General features: G+C 39.2%; 1 protein-coding gene across 1 annotated transcript in view; it reads left to right on the top strand.

Annotated features, from left to right (window-relative positions):
• The window catches only part of LOC138164128 (follistatin-related protein 4-like), a 407,232-nt gene that overhangs the window by 11,748 nt on the left and 371,838 nt on the right, over window positions 1–23,646 (top strand). The gene's annotated exons all lie outside the window — the stretch shown is intronic.

Raw genomic sequence — 23,646 nt, 5'->3', positions numbered from 1 at the left:
CATGTATTCCTACTTCTGTGGATACTTTTGGTTCCCACATAGAATACCCTCTCCTACTGCTTTCTTTATCCTTTTTGTCATCTTTTAACCTCTCTTTACCTTTTTTGTTAAAAGTCCAGCACAGTGCTCATCTCTTTCATTCAGCCCATCTCTTTATACCCCTCTCCTTACGACCCTAAGTCACAAGGATGGGACCTTCCTCTTAACTTTTGTGGCTCTTATGGAAGTGAAAGAATATATTGAAAGTGTATATTCTTCCTTTAAATTGAGAGTTAGTTCCTTTGGGGCAGGAGCTAGATCTTATGTAACCTGACCTACTCCATAATACATAGTACAAAGTCCTATTTGTAACTTTTGCCCAAGTATATAATTACTATTAAGAACCAATCTCCCACCATTAGGTTGCACCTCCCCACTGTGGCAGACTATTCCTAATGTGCAGTCTAACTTGGAGACACTGAGAATTGGACTAATGAGGATTCATCTTTTTGTTAAACAATTCACTGATCCTTCTGAGCCCTGTTGTGTTAGGAAATGCACTAATTTTACACAGACTGGATTGGTTTTCTTTTAGATGGTCAAGAAGCCCATGTTTGGAATTTGATTGGGTCAGAAAGCTAGGGGCACAAAAAAGTGACACTTGGAGAAAGCTGGTATTCTGAAGTTTGGCAGAGTTCCCATTGCACTGGAGATTGTCTTTGTGCCCCAGTATTGCTGCCCTTGAGAAAGCATAGTTGTTGATGTAATGTCCAACCTGATCCCGAGAACCAATAATGAAGCATCTTATCTACCTCCTGATCAAGAAGCGAGATAACACACACACACACACACACACACACAAACAGAAAGAGAGTGCAAGAAAGAGAGAGTGAGCAGCTAATGAGGGAATTTGTTTTGTTTGACTATGCATATTTATTTCAAGAAATTTCTTTCCTTTTTTGGGGGGTGGGAGGATTAGAAAATAGATTTCAATTAATTAAAAAAAACTTTAATAAAAAAGAGAAAGCCTAAGTAGAGGAGAACAATACCTGTTTTGGGTAATTCTATTCTTTTAATCCTTTGTTTTAAGTAAGTTGCTTTTACTGCATTTTAAAGACCATGGGTGTTTTATTGCATTCCATTTCCCAAGCCCGGATCACTGGACTGACCCAGAATATTTACTGAGGGAGGAGTACTGAGAGAATCAGGGGAAAGGACAATGTATGACAGCAACTGAGTCTCCCGTGCCCTATAAACAAGTGTGAAACACCAACCATTTAGCAACCAGATTAAAATGTAATTTGGAAATATTTAACAAAATAAATTAAAATATAAAAGAACATAGATAATGTTAATTTGAGGTTTTCTCCGTCAGGGATCTTCCTGTAAGGTTTATTGACCCTGTGTATCTGAGTTTGATACCATTGCCCTATGGCAGATTCAGGTCTAGACTCTCCCTTAACTTCTTTCTTCCTTTTCAACTGTTCTCTCTGGAACCCTCCTCCTCTGTTGTTAATAAACTCCTCTTCTTTCTAGATTTCTTTCTTTCATATTCTTTTCATTTTCTAGTCCTCAATGAAAACTGGCTGGGTTTTTTCCCCTGCAGACCTCAATCTCTTGTTATCCTTTCTTCAGTCTAGATTTTCCTTCTTTTCTCGCCTTGACACACAGGGCCAGGAGGAAAAATAGGCATCTTCCTTGTTCTCCACTGCCACCTTCTGATCCTCGCTTTGCTACCATCACTAAGTACTCACTCATTTTGAAGTTGCCATCATCCAGGGACCTCCAGATCATGCTCCTTGTACCCAGTATGTTCAGTCCATGGCTAACAATAATCTTCCGTCCCTATCTTTACTCCCCTCCTCTTTGAATACCCCTTAGCTCCCAGTTCCCCAGTCTCTTCAAATGTCCTCACCCTTGCCCTTATTCTACATCAGTCATAAGCAGGAGAGATCATATCTGGTACTCTCCTTATACCCTTTAACTGAATTTGCCACAGACACCAACATTCCTAGTTTTGGTTTGGCCAATAAAATATTCTGTAGCCAGACTACTTTGAAAAACCCTAATCTATATTTTTGAGAATCAATAGAAAATCTTTAGAAGGATAAGCCTCCCTGAAATACCTGCCTCTCATCGTTACATCCTTATCTTCACTCACAGATAAATAAGCAGACGTACCTATGCATAAATGTATGTGTAACTTCAAAAATATGCTTTTCTCAGGGTAGATATTTTCTTACTTGAAGCAAAACACAAATGGAACGATCCTCTGAGCTTATCTAGACCAGCAAAACCTTCCCTGAAAACCATAGCAGCTTGGTCTAGCGCCTGCCATAACTTGGGCTTCACTGGCATGGTCTTTGCTTGCAAATCCAGTGTTGCTCGCACTTCATTGTGAGGTGAGGTGTAGGAGGAGAGCTGTAGTAGAAGGTAACGTGAGTGAATGTGTGCGTGTGTGCAAATAGATCAGATAGAAAATAGCTCCCACGAACTTCTATGAATGCGGATTGACTTTGACTTATTTTCCCCTGGTAGCAATATTTTAAAAAAATAATCCATTGACTTACCATCATTTTTATTTGAAAATACTTGCAATGGATTAATAAGATTTGACTTCACTTTTAAAGTTATTATACAAATTACTTGAATATCCTTAGGGTAAAAATGATTTAAATGATCAGTGTATTTATACAAAGATTTGTGAAGCAATTATAGAAAATGTGTATTTTATTAAATTAATGTTTTATGTGCAAAGAGAACAGTTGAAACAGCTTGCAGGAATTTAACATTTTGATAAACACAGAGTAACAGGCATAGAACTTGTAGGAATCTTTTTCCTTATAGGATGTGTGTGGTTTATCATGCCTTGGAATACTAATGTAGGTACAAAGAAAATGAGGTTAACCCAACACAGAGTGCAAGACAATGGAATTTACTCAGAATTTGGCAAGATGGGACTATGCCTTTCTCTGTGTGTATATGTTTTTTAAAAATACCACCTACCATGGTTTATTGTCAGCTTGGAATTAAGACTCTGAGTGACTTGTGACTGAGGAAAAAGCTGAACCACTCTTCCCTGTCCAGCTTCTTGTTCTACTGGGAAGAAATGTGTACTTTTGAGAGGGTTCCTCAAAGACTTTGTTCTGAGTTGCTGGGGTGTGTGTGTGTGTTTGTGTGTGTGTATGTGTGTGTGTGTATGTGTGTGTGCATGTACCTGCACATTCATATACTATATAAACCTATCATTTAATAGTCATGTAGGCAATATTTTTTTTGTATCACATACTTGTATTTCTTTTTTTTAAATGCTTTATTAACTTCTGATTTACATCATTCATTTCCACCAGATTTTGAATTACAAATTTTCTCCCTGTTTTTCCCCTACCCATGTCCCAAGATAGCAGTCCCACAGGATATCCCCTCCTCCAATCTGCTCTCTCCCGTATTTTCTCCTATACCCCTTTCAACTTTTCCAGTAGAGCATGGTGGATCTCTATGCCCCAGTGCCTGTATATCTTATTTCCCAATTACATGTAAAATAGTATTAATAATAGTACACACACACACACACACACACACACACACACACACACACATATATATATATTAAGCATTTGATTTTAAAACTTTTAATTCCAGATTCATTCCCTTCCTCCCTTGTCACCCACCCTTAGTGGGAAGATAAGCAGTTCAGTATAGGTTGTACATGTGTAGCTAATGCAAAACATTAACATAGTAGATATATTGTAAAAGACTGACTATATTTCCCTCCCTCCTACCCCACCTCCCACTTGTTCTGTTCTTTACTTTGATCCCATACCTTTTCAAAAGTGGGTGCTTCCAACTTTCCTCCCCCCCAGCCTGCCCTCCCTTTCATCATCCCCCCTCTCATCCCCTTCCCCCCTACTCTCCTGTAGGGTGAGATACCCTATTTAGTGTGTATGTCATTCCCTCCCCAAGACAAATTCAATGAAAATAAGGTTGATCCATTCCCTTTTGCCTTCCTATTCTTCCCTTCCATTGTGACCATTTTCCCTGGCCTCTTCTATATGAGATAGTTTACCCCATTCTGTCTCTCCTCATCTCATCTCATTATATTCCTCTCTCACCTCTTAATTTCACCTTTTACACATCATCCCTTCCTATTAAATTGGTCCTGTGGCCTCTACCTATGTATACCTGCAAACATATATACACACATTCACATATGTATTCATACGCCCATATACCCTCTGATATAGACATATATATATATATATATGTATATATATATATATATGTAGTTCTATTCCCTTCAACTCTTTTCATACTTAGAAAAGTTTCATCAGTTACAATTATTGTTTTTCCATGTTGGAAATTTAATAGTTCAACTTTGATAAGTTCCTTATGATTTCTTGTTTTCCCTGTTTACCTTCTCATGCTTCTCTTGCTTCTTGTATCTGAATGTCACATTTTCTATTCAACTCTGGTTTTTTCATTAAGAATGCTTGAAAGTCCTCTATTCCACCGAATGACCATATTTTCCCCTGAAACATGATACTCAGCTTTGCTGGATAGGTGATTCTTGGTTTTAATCCCAGCTCCTTTGACCTCTGGAATATCATATTCCAAGCCCTTTGATCCCTCAGGGTAGAAGCTGCCAGATCTTGAGTTATCCTGATTGTATTTCCACAATATTCAAACTGTTTCTTCTTGGCTGGTTGTAATATTCTCTCCTTGATCTGGGAATTCTGGGACCTGGCTATAATATTCCTAGGAGTTTTCTTATTGGGATCTTTTTCAGGAGGTGAACAGTGGATTCTTTCAACCTCTATTTTTCCCTCTAGTTCTAAAACATCAGGCCAGTTTTCTTTGAGGATTCCTTGGAGAATGATTTCTAGGTTCTTTCTTTGATCATGGCTTTCAGGTAGTCCAATAATTTTTAAATTATCTCTCCTGGATCTATTTTCCAGGTCAGTGTTTTTTCCAATGAGATATTTCACATTGCCTTCTATTCTTTCATTTGTTTGTATCTGTTTAACAGCATCTTGATTTCTCATAAAGTCATTAGCTTCCATTTGCTCCAATCTAATTCTGAAGTAATGATTCTCCTCAGTGAGCTTTTGAGATTCTTTTTCCATCTGGCAAATTTAAGGCATTCTTCTCCTCATTGGCTTTTTGAGTCTCTTTTGCCATTTGAGTTTGATTATTTTTTAATGTGTTATTTTCCTCAGTCAGGCTGTTGACTCTCATTTCATAATTTTCTTGCATCGTTCTCATTTCTCTTCCCAATTTTTCCTCCACTTCTCTTATCTGCTTCTTAAGGTCTTCTATGGCCTGTAACTAGCTCTTATTTTCCTTTGAAGCTTTTGGTGCAGGAGTTATGACTTCACTGTCTTCCTCCTGTTCCATGCTTTGCTCCTTTTTGTCCCCAAAATAGGAGTCTAATGTTGGATTCTTCTGTTTGCTTTGTTTCCTTTGCCTGGTCATGTTGCCACTCAATTACTTGACTTTTGGGCTTTTTGCCACAGTAGGTCTCTGATACCAGACATGGGAGCTTGCATCCCAAACGCTGGGGTTTTCTCAGCTGCCTGAGATATTAGTTGGCTGCCCTCTCTGAAGCCTCTACATGCTCTGGCAAGCTGGATCCATACTCCAGGATCTCCACCCTAGACCACAATCCAGATCCAAGCAGGTTAAATCAAGAGCAATTACCCCTAAGACTGGTGCTTGGTCCCCCTACACTCTGCAGGCCAGGAGCTGAAGCTGCCATGTGGGGGCAGCTGCACAGCCACGGCTCCTCAGTGGCTTCTTGCCCCAGGGACAAAAGCTGATGCACTCCCATCTACTGCGTCCCAAAGTGCACACTGTACTGACCTCTCACTTTGTCCTTAGTATCTATGTGTTGATAATTCTGGAAACGGCCACAGGTGCTGGTGATCTGGAGTCCCTCTAGGCAGCAGCTGGTCAGGCCTGCCCTGGGGCTAAAACCTCTGGCTCAAGTGGGCCTGGGCTTGGCTCCCAGAGCGCTGCACTGGCCGATTCCTGCCGGCCTGCTGGGCTGTCCTCAGTGGGAGGGGTTAGCTTCTCTGTGTCATTTTGTGGGTTCTGTAGTGCCAAAGTTTGTTTAGAGTCCCCTTTTACATGAATTGGGGAAGGTGGAAGCCAGAGCCACATGGAGGACCTGCTTCTACTCTGCCATCTTGACTGCCCTGGCAATATTTCTAATAGAGTACCTTTTAGAATGACAGAATTATGGAGGGGCACATGAGAATATGTTTTAAAATGTCTTCCAAGTCTTTGAGTGATCTATTATATTTAATGTCCTGTGGGTGTAGAGCAATACGTAATAAATACTTGTTAAATATTTGATATCCCCAGTCAAGATGTTAGTTAAATTTCAAATGGAAAGCACTTGAAGTACAGCTGTGCTCTGGCTTCGCAAAGATAGAAGGAATGACTGGAATTTAGCCAGAGACTCTTAAAATGGGAGGGGCATAATCCAAATTGCCATCCAACACAGGAATATTCTCTGCAGTATCCTGGACAGAGTATTTGATCTCTGATTCTTAATAAAAGTACTTCAAAGGGACATAAGTTTCAGTGTGTGTGCACATGTGTTTTTAAGATGACTGATAAGTTGACTATGACTCTGAGTAGGAGAAAAAGGAAACCTTTCATGTTCTTAAAAAGAGAAAGGAAGGGAGTCTGTTATCTTTATTTATTCCTCCTTCTTTGCTTTTATAGAAGTTACTTTGCTGTTGGATAGATCATTAAACAACTTGCCTTTAACAGATTCTCCTCACCCATTAATCAACATATCAAATCAACATGATATCAATATCTTGTGCTAAGAGTCATAATGGGGGTGAGTGGGGTAGAAAGGTGACTGCCTGCCGTGGCAGACAAGAGAGATGGAGATCTCCAGGATGTACTATTGGGTGGGGGTGGCGGTGTTGCCGTTTAAATCTGGGGACGCCAGAAACTGTTGAGGTGGGGTCTCTGCCTACCCCAAAACTGTTACTGTTTCATAATGTGTTGTGGTGGAACTGTCTCAAAGAATTCAGAGTCAGACCACCTCTTATCCAAATATAGGCATTTATTGAGATTGACGCCTCTCATGAAGCAGCTAAGTTCCAAGAGGAACCAGCAACTTCAGAGAAAGCAAGGTAGATTTTTATAGGGTAAAGATGCAATTACACAACAGAAATTTACATAGAATAGAGGAATATGATTAATATTAAAAAGGCAGGAGGAGTTTGTTGAGGGATTAGGTAATGGAGGAGGGGTCCCATCTGTGGTTCGGGGGTTAAACATTCTGGTCATTCTGCCCTCCAACTGGCTAGCTATTGTGGTACTGTCTTGGGCTAGATGGATGAGGTGATTGTGATTGAATACAAGAACACACCTGTTTCTGTGGGAATGAGTCTGGGGGCAGTGACCAGGTAGAGGCAGTAGCTAGGTTCCCATCGTATGGACACACCTGCTGTTTCTCTGGGAACTAAGAGTTCAGGGACACACCTATTGTTCCAGTGAGCAATGAGGCATATATGAAGAAGTTAGAATATTGGCAGCGGGGTGGGAGCGTTAGGTAGGTGCAGTGGGCCTGCTGTTCAGGAGGGCCAGGCCTATAACGAAGTTAGAATATTGGGGCTGGGGGCAGCTTCATTTGGAATCCATCAGTGGGAAGGGGGGGGAGGGGGTAGAAGAAATTGCAAACTCCTTTATTTCTTTCCATAACATTCCTTCCCCTACCTGGTTGTAATGGGAATGTAAATTTAAAGATCTTCCCTGCCCCTAGGCTAAAGTGCACCTGGAGCCTGGGGTGGGAGGATTGTTTTTCAATAGATACTTTTTGATTGGCCAGTGGGCCCAAAAGGTTGTTACATTCTCTGAGCCAGGAGAAGGCTATATAAGCCCTGATGTGTAGCTTTGTTTTGGGGCTCACTTTGAGAAGTTTTCTGTGATTTGATCAGATGAAACTCTGGAAAGCCGTTGTCCTGAGCCCCCCGGCTTTGAAACCCAGATGTTGTTTGGTATGGATGTAATGGTTGCACAGTTTGGAAAGCTGTGTACTTGATCTGTTTCTGTCTTGATAATACTGTCTATATATTCTGAAGTTCGGGGTGCTGACCTTTTTCCCCTGAATGAGGTAAACGATACATATCTGACTGATTAAAGTAATCTTGTTAACCCATTTTGAGTTGCTTTCCTTTATCAAAGCAGATCCAAGAACCTGTGTTGGCAGCAAACCCTGAGGACCCTTGGGGTGCTTGCTGCTACACTGGTCCTCAACCTACCACATAGGCAAAAAAGGAAAAGAGGTGCTTCTTTTTTCAGACCAAGTCAGGCCATTATAATTTCATGACATTAACTTTCAGTTATGTTTTTGTCTTTTACATTTGTACTCCCATACTTACTGTGTCTACTGTTTTCCTGGTCCTGCTTGTGTCTCTTTGTTTTAGTTCCTATAAGTTAGTTCACATATAGTTCATATGTCTGTAGTTATATATACATCATTTCTTTTTTTATTAATTAATTTTTAGTTTTCAACCTTCACTGCCATTAGATTTTGAGTTCCATTTTCTCCCTCTCCCACCTGAAGAAAGCTTGTAATTTCATATAGTCTCTACATACATATTCATATTGAACCCATTTCACAAGTCATGTTGTAAAGAAGAATTAGAATCAATGGGAGAAGCCATGAGAAAGAAGAAACAAGAGGGAAAAAAGAAAGAGCAAATAATATGCTTCAGTCTCTATTCAGATTCCATAGTTCTTTTTCTCAATGGGGACAGCATTTTCCATCATGAGTCCTTTGAAGTTGTCTTGGATCCTTGCATTGCTAAGAAATATGTCTATCAAAGTTAGTCATTGTACATTTTGGTTCTTAGTGTTTGGGGGAGAGGTCTGGCAAGTCCCTGCTTTCACTCCACCATCTTGACTCCACCCCCCCCCCCCACACACACACACATCATTTCTTATGGTGCAGGACATGTACCATTTTTAGTCATTTCTTAAACAGTATCATCCCATACTAATTAAAGCTTTGTCAGTCTTACAAACAGACATTCATTAACTTGGGCGTCTCTCCATCATGTATCTTTGATACCCTTAGGTAGGGCCTGAAAAACCAGGACTGCTTATATTTTTATCTTGCTCTTTCAACTGCCTTTCCTGAAGGATAAACCTTCCCGAAATACCTGCCTTTCTTAGTTCCATACTTATCTTTACTCACACACTAGGGTACCTGGGAATTAGGAAGATAGCTCTGGGTATCGTGTCTACATATTTAATCAAGGATGTTAAGAGTATTTCAACAATTATACTGAAAGTAACTCATTTAAACTACTCTTTTTTTAAGTTGCCCACCAGTCATGACTTTAGAACTGCTATTCCAAATGGAAAAGATGTTGGCAAAGGGAACTTGGATATCATTCATTAACATGGGTATGGAAGTAAATCTCTTTAAGTACATACTTAGCTCTCTGGAGTACTTTTAGTTCTATGTCAGATGATACTATATTAGCTTTAATTCTGCTTTCTTAGGAAAGAAAGCAGTATTATAAATGATTATATTGCTTTGTTTCATGTTGGAGAGTTTTATTCTAGCAAAGATATGAAATTATGATGAGCAAATGCTGACTTTTAGGGATGCAACACTGAATACAATTCAACTCAATATGTTTGAATGAGTTCTTATATTCCAAGCCTTAATCTATCTGCTGTTATGGATACAAGATCAGGTAGTATCTACGCTATCATAAAGTGAACGTTTCCCTCCCGTAGACAGAGATAGCATTTTGTTTATATCTTCCTTGCTCTTTTACTTCCCTCTTCCCTCAACTAGCTTATAAATTGCCTGATGGGGCAGTGGTAATGCATTGGACTGAGAGAGTCAGGAAGACAAGTTTGAACTGTTATTTGAACAGTTATTTGTCAATTATGTGACCTTAGGCAAATCTCATAAACTCTCACCCTTAGTTTCCTCATCTGTACAATGAGGATAATTAAAGTACTCATCTCACAGAATTGTTATATGGATCATGTGGGATTATATACCCATATATGTGTATACACACATATATAAAAACATTTTGCAAATCTTAAAATGCTATCTAGATACTAATCTATTATTATTGTTAATTATTATTCCCTTTCCTTAGCATAGGACCTTGTGGAATGAAATGAAAATGTTTTATGAATGAAGACATTCACAGCCCTTCTGGAAAGAACCAGTCACACATTCCTATGAAGGGAATAGAAGACTGCAAGACATTATATATTCAAGTGTAAATAGAATGTTATTACAAACTAGCCTGCAATAAATTCTGTTATGAGAGTGGCTATTTAAAGTTTCCAGGAATAGTAGTTGGAGTTTAGATACTAAGGCAGAATTAGCAGGAACATAAATGTGCTGCCTCATACAATCAGATAGGGAAGATATGAACTATAAACACATGCCCCCAGAAATGATCACAATATATTTAATGCAGCTTATATTTTAATCCTGTACCAAGTTGGTTCAGGTCACCAACTCCTTGTCCACAATGCCCACCCCACCACGGTTTGCCATATCAGTGCCAGACTTCCAAGTGGATTAAACATTTGGGGATACAAAAAGAGACAAAGGACCGTCCTGCCCTCAAGGAGTTCACAGTCTAGTGAGGAGCTGCTCACTATATTAATTGCAATCAGCATAGCCCCATGAAGCTTTAGTGATCCATCAGCCTCAGACACCTCACTGTTCAGAGGAGTCTTATATTCCCAGCCTTGTGCTAACTGCTGGCTATGTATACAACAGCTGGTGGTAACAACTTTAGTCCAGAGTAAACTCTTCCCTCCTCTTGACCTGGATAGCATTTTATAAGTGCTTGATTAGTTTGTGTCCTCCTTACTTGAGTGTTTTATTTCCCACTTCCCTCAACAAGTTGATAAATTGCCTGATGAGACAGTGGCTAAAAGCACGGAACTTGGAATCAGAAAGAGAAATTTGAATCCTTACCCAGTTAATTATTAGCTTTGTCATCCTTTTGCTTAGAAAATATTTCATTAGAAGATTCTCTTATATCTTAACTCTCTGGACAGACTTCCCCTCTATTTCTAAAAAATAAATCATTTAAGTTACCACCATCTCTATACAAATACGCAGCTAATTTACCTTTCGTCAGTTTCATAGAGGTATTATGAAAAGCTCTTTTGGGCATCTAGAATAGGCAAGAAGTTCTGCTTTGGCGAGGTTTGTTTTAAATAGTCTTTAAGTTACTTTTGGAGTTAAGCAGACTTGGGTTCAGGTCTCTCTCTGGTTGGGTGACCCAAAACACGTTATCTAACCACTCAGTGGTCCCAGACAAGTCTATTATTGCAAAATATAGTTACTGTTCCCTTGCCAACAGTTCTCTACATTGTTGAAATCACAGATCAGACCTTCCCTCCCCATCAATTCCCCCAGAAAAAAACATCTTATTCTGAGGATGCATTGCTTTATATTCAACTTGTAATACTAATTAACTCTAAAAGAAGTGAATAAAATTAGATGTAGCAAGCTGATTCAGCTGCTATTTATGTGAAGCAATGATTCAATATGACTTACACTTGTGAACCTTTCATGTGTTATGTAAGAAGACTTTGGGTAAGTCAACTCTCCTGTTCTGGATCTCAGTTTCTATGTCTAGCAAAGTGATAGAAAAGGAGAGAGCTGAAAAACAAAGACACAGATTGAGTCTAAAAGAGTTAAGGCAAGAAGAGTTATACCTCTTGCTCTCTCAAGAACCTGAAGGAACAGAAATGCATATAAATCAGGAACATATATATATATATATTTACATTTAAATTTTTCAATTTTCTTCTTTTCAATATCCTTTGAATTCAAAAGGGAGGGTAGAACTGGAAGGGATATGGGAAATTACTCATACATAATATAGGCAACATAATATACCGTGTTTCCCCGATAATAAGACACTGTCTTATTATTTTTTTGGACAGAAAACCACCAGAGGGCTTATTTTCAGGGGAGGGCTTATTTTAATGAACATTGACAGCAATTTTAATAAACAGGTAAATGTGAACAAAAAAATGTACCTTTATTCAATAATGATCATGTCATCTTCTTCAACAACATCGTCATAAGTGTCCATACCCTGAATTCCGTCCTGGATGTCTTGTGCCTCCATTTCCTTCAGAAGAAGTGGACCCAATCTGTCATGTCCAGCAATATAGCTCTCTTTGAATGAATATGTCTTGTCCAGGTAACCTGCTCGTAGTGCCTTGGCGACACAGATGTCAGTAATTTGATCCCATGACTTCTTCACCCAAGTCACGACTTCTTGCAGACAGGGCTTCGCAAAGTTTCCACGCTGATTTCTTTCCATTCTATTTTCAATGTAGTCATTGACTTCCATGCGCAAATAGTCCTTGAATGGCTTGTTTATTGCAATATCAAGGGTCTGGAGATAGGCAGTCATTCCTGCAGGAATCATTACTTGATCTATTCTTCTCTCTGCAAGGAAGTTCTTCATTTCTTTAGTGCGGTGAGTGCTGGCTGAATCCCAGACTATCAGACCTCTTTGGTTACCTCGCATAACAAGTGGCAGCATTAAATCAACCCACTTTCTTATAACGGCTTGTGTACACCAGGCTTTTTCGGTTTCAAGAACGTAAATGCCAGATACACGTTCAATCTTATCTTTCTTGCCCTTACTGATGATTAGAGGTGTGGCTTTCTTTCCATCCAAACGAATTACCAAAACACAGGTGACCCATGCACTTTCATAGCCAGTGGTGGGGATGTAGATTGACGTTGCACCCCTGTGATGAATTGTTGTTTGAGATCCTTGTCCCATAAACACTGCAGTTTCATCCATAGCAATCATATTGCAGGTTTGGTACTTGGAAATGTTGATCCTATCAATGAAGCACTTGAATGCAAGTACACGTTTAATAACTTTAGCATCTTCCAGCTTAAACAGTGTTGTTGATCTTCTTAGGGACAGTTCATACCGTTGAAGGAAACCGTCCAACCAGTGTTGGGATGCTTTGAATCCTTCTGAGACCATTTCAAACTCTGGTGCCATTGAAAGGGCAAATGCTTGAATATCAGCCCTGCGCACAACCAAGGCCTTTGCTCTCCTGTCAGCAATCCATTCACCAATGAGGATCTCCAAGTCAGGATAAGGTATAAGGGCTGCCGACCTGATCCAGACCTGCGCTTTTTCACATTTCCCTCATCCACCTGTTGATTGAGGTTATTATAATCTGCTCTCCATTTTCTGACCATTCGAAGATCCAAAAGTTTTTCTTCACAGAAAACTGCAAGATTCTTGCCATGTGACTCCTCTACAATTGCTTTCTTATACTCAACAGTATACGGTAGCTCTTCCTTTTTGTACTCATGTCTGGGGGTCAAAACAGACAGAATAATAAAATTATGACCATCAGTCCTTCTTTTCACTCCATCATGCCCCCTGAGTTCTTCTTTTTTCCTCCATTATGCCCTTTTTATCCTCCATCATGCCCCCTCACTCCTGCTTACATACCGGGTTTTTATGTTGTCCTGCCTCAGCTCTCCTACGTGGCACTGCTCTCAATGGTGCCAGCAAGCAAATCACTGGGGAAGAACAGGATGACGCGCTCACTGCTGCAGCTCTGATTGGATGCAGCTCGGAGCACGGCGTGCATTTCACCCGGGGGGGGGGGGCGGGGCATACAGGGGGTACGGTATTGTAGTGTGTAGCGCAGGGGATCACCTTCACTACAGTAGCAATCTCAATAGGGCTTATTTTCGGGGGAGGGCTTATTTTAGAGGAATCTTACACAGTAAGGGGAGGTCTTATTTTCAGGATAGGTCTTATTATCGGGGAAACACGGTAGTTGTACATCCTCTGCTGAATTTCAGCATTCAGAACTTCTAACAAAATACGCTAGAAACAACCCCTATCAAACTGTTTTTAGTTAAATACCCGAAACATTCATTCAAATGTTTTAAAATTTTTTTTTTCTGAAAGTACTTTATTAACTGCAAAATGCTGATTTTGCAAAACTATTGTTGACTAGGATTTTTTTTTAACTGATAGAAAAATCTCTCCCAAGCTTTTTATTCACCTTGGATGAGGATCAGCCTTTACTTAATTGCTAGTATTGTGAATAGAGACAAATAGCAATAGGTTGAGGGTTATCTCTAGCCTAGTCCTTTCAGATGGCTTGGATCCAGAAAGCTCCCTTAGCTGTAGCTGGTAGATTTGACAGCTTTTGTTTTTAATTGCATTTGGTCAGGATTAGGAACAACTAATAGAATAAATAAATTAGAAGAATTCTTTCAGCTATTCTTTGAAAACACATTCTAAAGAGATGGTAGTATTTATCATGGAAAAGAGAAGGTTCAAGGGAGATGACAGATGTCTTCAAGAAGGCAAAACTCAGAAATTCTGAGTCAAATTTTCAGTACTTGGAATGGGGAAAAACTTTCTTTTTAAAAATTTATTAATTTTATTTTATTTTTTTGGCTTTTTGGAGGGGGAAAGGCAGGGCAATTGGGTTAAGTGACTTTCCCAAGGTCACACAGCTAGTAAGTGTTAAGTGTCTGAGGCCAGATTTGAACTCAGGTCTTCCTGAGCCCCAGCCAGTGCTGTATTCACTGTGCTACCTAGCTTCCCTGGAAAACTTTCATGGATCATTTTGGGAAGAAGTGAGTTTTCTCCCTCATTGAAGAAAGGCTGGGTGACCACTTTGTCATGGATGTTATAGAGGGGATTGGTATGGATTTACCTGGAATGGTTTGGAGGCACCTTCCTGATCTGAGTTTCAATCATTTTATGATAACATGCATTACTGGTCTTGGTTTTTTTTTCCCCAGTACCTAATAGCAAGTTTAAAGCTAAAGGTCTCCTCTGCTTCTACCAGTTGTCAGGTAGAAGTATGTATGGTCTGAAAAGAACGTAATATATTTCATAACCTGTTTCAGCCATACACTATTGAGTGTGAGACCAAAGCACGTTCATGTTGACTGGAATAGATGTCTTTAATTCTTTCCAATTTCGGTTATTCTGACAGGCCGTCTCTTCCCCTCAGATGGAAGATTCTCGATGCCTGTGGTTGTCTGCTTCCCGATTGATGTCGGTTCTGTTCCCTCGGGTTCTTGAGAGAGCAAGAGGTGTCTTTCTTGCCTTGACTCTTTCAGCTTCTGTCTGTCTGTCCTTCCTTTCACCTCTCTAAGAAGTGTCCTTCTCGCCTTGACTCTTTCACCTTCCGTCTGTCCTTGCTTTTCTCCTTCTAATATTGTTAAAAATGTGGCTATTAAACTGACCCTTCTCCAACCAATTGTTCATTTAGCTAGCAACATTTCTTTGAACTACCTCTACTTTTTCATACATTGCTTCTTAAATTCTATTTTCCCTTCCTGGGGTCTTAAGAGCCATTCATAGTCTCACAGCTTCATAGCTGAATGGGGTCTCAAATGTTTTTTACTCCAGCTTCTTCATTTTAAATATAGGGAAATTTAATTTGCCTAAGGACAAAGGAAACAAATAGAAAAGTCAGGATTTGAATACAGATCTTTTGAGTCCAAATCTGGTATTCTTTTTTTTTTTTAAAGCAATCGGGGTTAAGTAACTTGCTCAAGGTTACACGGCCAGTTATTTCTGGGTGTGGTGCTGAGTATCTGAGCCCGGATTTGATCCAGGTCTTCTCAACGCTGGAGCCGGTGCTCTTACTCGCTGTGCTACCTGGCTGCCCCTATTCTTTTTTTTTTTTACATTAAAAAATTTATTTTTTAAAATTACAAGTAAATTTTTTAATACTTAGTTTAAAAAAAAAAGTTGAGTTCCAAATTTTCTCCCTCCCCTCCCATCTCATTGAAAAGGCAAATAATTTGTTATAGATAATACAATGCAGTTATGTAAAACACATTTCCATATTAGTCATATTGTGAAAAAAACAGACAAAAACACTAAGAACAATAAAGAAAGTTTAAAAAAATATGCTTCAATCTGCATTCAGATTTTATCAGCTCTTTCTCTGGAGGTGGATAGCATTTTTCAATGTGAGTCCTTGGGAATTGTCTTAGATCATTGTATTCTGAGAATAGCTAAATCATCCACAGTTGATCATTGTACTCTATTGTACCAATCTTCAAATAAACTTCTTTAAGTAAAACATAAACTTGGCTTAGAAAGACCCTTCAGAACCTGGACCCAGTGTGTCCTTTCCGGCCTAATTATATGTTACTCGCCTTGTGCTCTGCAATTCAGCCAAACCAGCTTTTTCTCTTTTTCCGCACCAGGATAATCCATCTTTTATAATACTCCTTGCTTTGTTTCCAGCTGTCCTCTTGACCGGAAAGCATTCTCACCTCTGCCTTACAGAATCCTTTTTTTTTCTGCAAGGCTTAGCTCAAGAACTAGCTTCTAAATGAAGTCTTTACTAAATTTTTTAATCTCCTAAAACTACCTTGTATTTATTTTGCATATATTCTTTATTTACATTTATATATGCACATATTATTTCCACTGATAGAATATAGGTTCTCTGAGGGCAGAAATTGTTTTCTTTTGTCTTTCTGTCTCCAGTGTCTATATCTTAATTGTGGGCATGTAAGAAAAACTAATTGATTGATTTAAGTAGGTTCTGGATGATCATTGTTGAGGATGGCATAGAGGAAATTCTTGTTCAGGAAAAAGTTGGAGTAGATCTAGTCTTATAAGGCATATAATTTGAGAGGTTCTAGATATAGGCAGCAACTAAAAACAGATAGGAGAGTTAGCCTAAAGCACAAACAGAGGTTCCTAGAAGGATGGAGAACTTCTTGGTTACCTAAAAGTAGGCAAAAAGTTAAATGATCCCCCTAAGAACCGTGAGGTCAATTTTAATCAGGCTAAAATCTGATTTTAAAATAAGCATAATGTTATGCATGTTCTCTCTCAAATACATGTGAAATATATAGAAATGTACAGAAATACCTTCCATACATATATACATATTTTTATATATTGTTGCTTTTTAGTGTTTTTCAGTCATGTCCAACTCTTCATGACTCTATTTGGGGTTTTCTTGGTAGAGATACCAGAGTGGTTTGTAGTTTCTTCTCCAGTTCATTTTACAAATGAGGAAACCGAGGCAAACAGAATCAATTGACTTGCCCAGGGTCACACAGCCAGTAAGTGTCCGAGGTCAGATTTGAACTCAGGAGGATGAGTCTTCCTGACTCTAGGCCTGGCACTCTATCCACTGTACCACCTTGCTGCCCTTGTCAGGGTAAAATTTGCTTTTAGAATTATATAACATTATGCATATTTCTCTCAAATATATGAAATATATTTCTGTTTATACATGTGCACATGTATATATATATATATATATATAAAATAAAGGCAAATTTTTATAGATACAAAATATATAAAACATATTTTATGTATTTATATATTTTATTTACATATATCATCATATATTTAATATATTTATAAATATATACATATATTTATGTATGTGTGTATATATATGTATACAGTCTTCTTTTACTCAGTTATCTTGTTAAACTTGCATTAAAAATAGAAAATGAAAATGTCCATTGGGCAAAACCCCAGGTTTCTGTGGCATAAAACGATGCTAGGATTTTAAAGTTCTTTCTGTGATGAAATATGTATAGAGTATGTATGTGTATATATATATATATATATATATATATATATAAAGTTCTTTCATATGGAAATCATGACATATCATTAACTTGTCATTTGGTCAATAAAAATTGACTAGTGACTACTGTGTTCCAGGCACTGTGCTAAGAGCTGGGAATACAAGGAAAGGTAAAAGATAGTCTTTGCTCTTAGGGAGCTCACAGTCTGATGAGGGAGAAAACTTGCAAACAGTGACGTACCAAGAAGCTGTGTACTGGATAATTTGGGAATAAGCAACAAAGAAAAGGGATTAGAAAAGACATGGATTAGAAAAGGCTTCCTGTAGACAGTGGGATTTTAGCTGAGGCTTGAAGGAATCTATGGAAGCCAGGAAGCAGAGATGAGGGGGGAGAACAGGGAGAGATTTATCACAGGAGACCAACTAGCAATCTTATTATTGCAATAGCTCAGGTGTGAAGTGATGAAGACTTGTAAAAGTTAACAAGGTTAAGAGGAGAGAAGGGGGAAGGGGGAAGGCTTGGGGGGTGGGAATGGAGATGGGAGATAATGACATCAGTGTTGGATATGTTGTTTGAGATGTCTATAGGACATCTAATTCAAGATGTTCAATAGGCAGATGGAGATGGGTGAATGGAGGTCAGCAGAGAGGTTAAATCTAGATAAGTAGACTTGGGAATTCATTCTAATAACCACTCATTAAGAGGCTAAGACATGGAGCCTTTCTAGGTTCTTGGGTGTGGCCTTTTGACTAAGTCCAAGTTTCACAGAACAAATCCTTTTATTAAGGGGATTGTTCTGTGAAGTTTGGATTCAGTCAAAGCCTGCACTTAAGGACCTAGAGGGCCACATGTGGCCTGGAGGTTCCCCACCTCTGGTCTAAGAGGAATAAATAAAATGGCCTCTGTCCTCGAGGAGCTTACATTCTATTCACAACGTCCTTGACATCTATTCACTTCCTCTGCCTTAACATGTCTTTGAGTACTAGGTACTGGGGAGACAAAAGATAAGATGAAGGGGTGGCCCGGTGGCTCAGCAAGTAAGAGCACTGGCCCCAGTGTCGGGATGACCTGGGGGATCGAATCTGGGCTCAGATACTTAGCACCACACCCAGAAATAACTGGCCATGTAACCTTGAGCAAGTTACTTAACCCCAATTGTTTATAAAAAAAAATAAAGATTAGATGAAAAAGAGTACTTGCTTCCAGGGAGTTAACATTAATGTTTTCCTGCATTTTCCATCAGCAAACAGACACCAGTGGAACATCTAATTTGAAGTCTAATGTTCTTAGATTTGGTTCCAACTTCACCTGATTTCAGGGTGTATTGGAGGTATTAACTCTTTAAGGGGGCATCCAGAACAAGTTCCATCCAACTCTATCTCCAAAGCATGGGGGGCAACTACATCTGGGTATTCTAAGTGTTGTTAAACCAGAAAAGATGGCAACTTCTATGGAGGTCTTGATGTAATATATCCCAGGGAAGTGGTTTGGGAGAAACAGCAAGCTTCTTTTAGAAGGGATGGTTTCCAAAGTTAGACAGAACCCGAGGTCAACCTGGAATATTGTCGAGGAGAGGGCAAAGGGAAGGGGGAAGGTGAGTGGCACATCTATTTTGCTGGGTGCATAGGTGTAAATGAGGAAGAGCTATGAGAAAGCTGGAAAGGTAGTTTGGGGTCAGAACATGGAGGACCTTGAACGCCAGTCTGAGAAGTCTCAAATTCCTTGCCTGGAGTTCATCATGGATGTTGGGGGTTGTAGAGAGAAGAAGGAAAAGGATTAGAAATTTTTGAGCACGGGAGCAATGTGACCAGACCTGAGCAAAGCAGTGGTTGGTGTATCACTAAGGACTCTGCACATATCTGAAAACTCAAGAAGCTGATGTGGTTTAGATGTCACTGTGCTCATTTCTCTCCTTGATGGAAAGAGAAGCTAGAGCTGTCAGGACTGTCCTTTAGGGTTCATTCATCTCTGCTGGAAGAGACAGATTGGTGCTGCCCAGAAGTTTTCCTGCCCTTTCATCCCAGGAGGAAACTATGATGCCCAATTGCATCCCAAGCAGCTGTTTGAGACCATGACATTGTTGTCGTGGCAGTGTATTTTTCAGCCACCTTGAATTATGATGAGAAGCGATGACAGGCTGATGATCGTAATAGGATAAGAAGTGCGAGAAAGAAGCAGGCGAAGGTTTACCTCCTGAGAGAGAATTGGTAAGATGCTATATTAGCCCACAAAAGGATGGAGACTTTTTTTTAATGAAACTTGTCCAGTTCTCTTGTTAGTCTCATTTTCAGCATTCGCTGCTTGAGGAGAGGATTGATTCAGGGTATCATGGATAAAGCCATGTTTAGCGAATGATAAAACTCTAATAGCTAATTTTCTCACCAGCAGTTGCCCAATGTAGGGAAGAGGGATTGAGTGAAAGTGGGGAGGATGATTGGCTGGCTGAAGCCAGACTCTTGGTAGGGGGTCTCTTTGCACTCAAAGATGTTGTAGATTCCCTTTCCATCCATAATGTACAACATTATTCAGATATCATCTCTCCTTCCTGTGGATTGTCATAAAGCAAGTTGTCCCTGTGAGGCTCTTTAACACCCTTGTTGCTGTTCAGTAATTGAGTAGTATGGACCATAGCAGGCCAATACTGTCCATGGGGTTTTCTTGGCAAAGATACTGGAGGGGTTTGTCATTTCCTTCTCCAGAGGATTAAGGCAGATGGAGGTTACGTGACTTCTCCAGGATCACACAGCTCGTCAGTGTTTAAGGTCTGATTTGAGCTTAGGTCTTCCTGACTTCAGGCATAGCGCTCTATCCACCCAACCATGTGGCTGCCTCACTTAACGCCCTATTTCCTATGTTGTTTGGTGCATATCTTACTTTTCCCTTACTAGACTTTGAGTTCTTTGAATACTAGAACCCTACCTTCTTAATCTTTCCCATCTTCTTGCCCCCATGGTGCTTAGTACAGGGGTTTGCAGATAGGTTGTTCAGGAAAGTTTGGTTAACTAGAGACATCTGGATAGGTTGGATAAAGGGTGCCTTCTGTGGTTTAACTAGAGACATCTGGATAGGTTGGATAAAGGGTTAGGGTTAGTAGTTTAACTATATAAAAATAACTTCTGAAATGAAATCTTTAAGATGTTACTTAAAATTTTAAGATGTTTCATTTTATATTGTGTTGAATACCTCCTATTTTTAGTAATGTGTTTCTATAATGTCTTGTTGCAGAAACCCATAGTCCTGTTATATCTTACCAACAAACATCTGCCTATTTATATTGTATCCCCCAAATTGGAGACTATAGAGAACAGCTACAAAGGACAGAAGGGCACCGCCACCGAGGCGTTCCAAAGTTCAAAGGACACAAATTCATTGAAGAATTCAATAGTGGAGATCTATGGCCTTACATGACTACACACATAGATGTCTGAAATCTTGCTGTTGTTTACTTGTTTCAGGTCCTGTCCCACTCTTCATGATCTCATTTGGGGTTTTCTTGGCAAAGATACTAGAGTGGTTTGCCAATTCCCTCTCCAGTTTATTATACAGAGGAAACTGAGGCAAATGGGGTTAAGTGACTTGTCCAGGGTCATAGAGCTAATAAGAATTTGAGGTTGGACTTGAACTCCAGCATTCCTGACTCCAGGCCCAGTTCTTTATCCACTATACCAACTAGCTACCTGAAGTTTAGGCAACAGGCATGAAGAACAAGGTGATCAATTTGACCTTATAGGCATCCCTGAGATTTGGGGGGATCAAACCCATGGCTAGATTATGTTATAACCTTTAATGATATACCAGGTAAAATAGGTGAGGGAGTAGTGTATTAACAACATGTCCTATTTTGGGTGTGGTAGCACATGCGTGTCTTACCTGTTGCTTGGAGGCTTTAGATGACTCAAGTTTAGGAGCTCTGAGATTCAGTGGGACTAAATTGGATCAGAGGATCTGTATTAGCTGGCACCAATATGAAGAGCCCCTAGAAATGGATGGCCATTAGGCTGCCTAAGAAGGGATGAATCTAGGTTGGAAAAGTGGAGCAAGTTAAAGCTTCCATATCATTGGCATTGGCACTGGACCAAATGTTACATTTCCAACCTAATTGAGATAGGAAAACCCAGTCTCCAAGAAAAAAGAAAAAAGATTGGCTATAGTTACATGAGGAGATCCAGGAACTAGAGAAATAATAATTGGGTGAAGGAAAAACAGCAGTGATTTTTATCATTAGAGTATATTATCTCCCTTGAACAGAAAGAAAAATAGATGAGAAGTGTGAAAAATAAAATACAAGCCTGGCACAGAGGTGTCATTTAGTTGTGAAGGGGGACTTCAATCATCCAGACAAAACTCCTTCCCCTGTCTTTCTTTCCCTCTCCCTCTCTTGTTCTCTCTCTCTGTCCCTCTTCACTCTCTTTTTCTTTCTTTGTCTCTTCTCTCTCGTTTCTCTCCCTCTTTTTCTTTCTCTCTATCTGTCTGTCTCTCTCACACACACATACTCACACAAGCAGAGTAGCCAACAACTTCTGGACTTACCTTAGTGGTAATATTTAGCCTTCAAAAGGTAGAAGAATCTGCAAAGGGGTAATTCTATTATGTAACTGATTCTAAAAGGAAAGAACTTGTTGCTGAAGGGGAAATAATGGGAACACTGGGGAAAGGTAAAAACTTCCCTCTTAGAGTTTGTGATAATTTGACATGTACTCTAGATTTTTGAAAAAATGGATTTTAAAGGGTTCAAAGGAAAGTTAGGTAGGAATCCATAACCAAAATGCTGCAGGGAATAATCATCTACTTTAAGTGAGGATGGGAAATGCTAGAATAAAATTATGAAGATAAAAAGGGAAACTGTTCCAATTAGGAGGGAAAATGGCATTTGTCTGAAGATATAAATGTGGATGCACAGGGAACTCAGTGACCAACACAGATTTTAAGAAGAAATGTACTGAAGTTGGACACAAAGAGGATAAATTAAAATGTGGTTAAATCCTATAAAAATGGAATTAGAAATACCAAAGCTGGCAAGAGAAAATAAGGATAACAATTTTTTAAAGCTCTAGTGGGAGATAAAAGAGGTTCAGAGAACCAGGGATAAGATATGGGGAAGATAGAACTATGATAATTAGCAGCAAAGAGAAGGAAAAACTATTGAGATATTTTATTGTTTGTCTTTTCTGCCGAGAAGATGGAACTTTGTACTGGAAGTGACAGAATCACAATTAGTCATGGGGAATTGGTCCCAAAGATGAGTAAGGGTGTAGTGAGAAAACATCTCGCTTTGTTTAATTAGTTCAAGTCCCTTCAACCAAGGGGGAATAAAACAACTGGCTGTTGTGGTTGGTAAGAACAGTGTCCCTCTCAGTGATATTTAAAAGATCATGGAAAATATAAAAAGTGTCACAAATTTGGAGAAGGGCAAATGTGCTGATTTTCAAAAATGAGAGAAAACAGAACCTTCACACTAGAGGCCAGCAAATTTGGCACCCATTTCTAGGGTAATTCTGAAACAAATCATTGAGATAATGGATGGCAAACATCCAGAAAAAGAAGTCATGGGTACAAAGAGCCAGCATAGCTTCATCTAGAATAAGTCATGCCATTTAAATCTCAATATCTTTTTTTTTGTCAGGATTACTATATTAGCAGATGAGAATACAGTTTACTCAGATTTTAGCAAGTTTTTAATAAAGAATTTCCAAGTTTTTGTGGATATATATATTATATACACACACACACATACATACAGACACTCACATGCACATATACATAATTAGCAGACATTTGTTTTATCATCCTCCTACTTCTCATTGAGAGAAAAAGGAAAAATGGAAACCATTGGCCATGTCTCTTACTGTTCTTGGGAAGAAAGTAGATAAATAAATCAAATGAAAATACACCTAATGCATTCAGAAGAGACTAGATGGTCAGTAGTTGGTAGTTAGTTTCTGTCTCAATGTCAACATTGAAGAAGACTTCCAATGAAGTAAACCAGTTATGTGTACTCACAGAGGCCCTCTACTATTTAACATTTCTTATCAATGACTTGGATAAGGGTATAGATG

Source organism: Petaurus breviceps, unplaced genomic scaffold, assembly GCF_028583685.1.
Source record: "Petaurus breviceps papuanus isolate PSGF00001 unplaced genomic scaffold, PetGlider_PUasm1.0 189, whole genome shotgun sequence".
Taxonomy (NCBI): Eukaryota; Metazoa; Chordata; class Mammalia; order Diprotodontia; family Petauridae; genus Petaurus; species Petaurus breviceps.
The sequence above is the reverse complement of the archived record's forward strand: the minus strand, read 5'-3'. Positions and strand labels throughout refer to the sequence as shown.